Raw genomic sequence first — 786 nt, 5'->3', positions numbered from 1 at the left:
GGCGGGGTCCCGGGGCGCGATGCTGTCCCCCACAGTGTAAGGTCTTTGTGGTGGGGCACCTTTTATAGAGAAAGCCTGGAGGGAACGGCCTTGGGGAACAATTCCTGAGAGAGGTGTTCGTCCCCCTCTTTAAAAAATACCTAAAAGAGGTCCTAGGCAGGGAAGAGCCATAGCTTTATGCAGAGAGTCCTTGTATTTCTTAACAAGAGGCTCGCTTCAGGCTCCCTGGTGGTCTAGTGGCTAGGATTCGGCGCTTTCACCGCCGCGGCCCGGGTTCGATTCCCGGTCAGGGAAGGACTTTTTGTGATGCGCCTAGGCGCGCAGCTCCATCTTCATCCCCACTAGCGTGGTGTGATGCCGCGGAGGTCAGGCCTTCGGTCCAGGCTGCCTCCGGATCTGGGATGAGCCTGGGGAGAGAGCTCCTCTCTCCTCTCATTCCAGTCGCCTCAGAAAACTAACGTCTAACGTCCTATATCCCTCACCCAGGTGCACCACATAGCCTGTCCCCACGTTTGCTTTCTCGTTCTCGCTTCAGGTGTATGGACTGAACGCCACATGAAAGCATCTTGCCGACATCTCCAGAGGACACCAGACCCCTGCTCCCTTCAGGCTGTAGAGAAGCTTCAGGCAGCGGAGGGTCCTTGGGCTCTCCTGCTCTGGGGGTGCCAGGCGGGCCCTGTGCTCGCAGGAACACGGCCAGGTTGTCGTGCCCCCAGCGCCCGCTGCCCTGCGGACTCCCCCTGGTGGTTTGCTGGGCGGCGGGTCTAGGTAGGGTCAGCCTGAGCT

General features: G+C 59.7%; 1 non-coding gene across 1 annotated transcript; it reads left to right on the top strand.

The window, feature by feature from the left end:
- The first annotated feature begins 222 nt into the window (after window positions 1-222).
- TRNAE-UUC lies at window positions 223-294 on the top strand. Its single transcript has one exon. It is a non-coding gene; the product is annotated as a tRNA-Glu (tRNA).
- The last annotated feature ends 492 nt before the right edge of the window (window positions 295-786 follow it).

Source organism: Suricata suricatta, unplaced genomic scaffold, assembly GCF_006229205.1.
Source record: "Suricata suricatta isolate VVHF042 unplaced genomic scaffold, meerkat_22Aug2017_6uvM2_HiC HiC_scaffold_26895, whole genome shotgun sequence".
Taxonomy (NCBI): domain Eukaryota; kingdom Metazoa; phylum Chordata; class Mammalia; order Carnivora; family Herpestidae; genus Suricata; species Suricata suricatta.
This window is presented reverse-complemented; position numbering and strand designations above follow the sequence as displayed.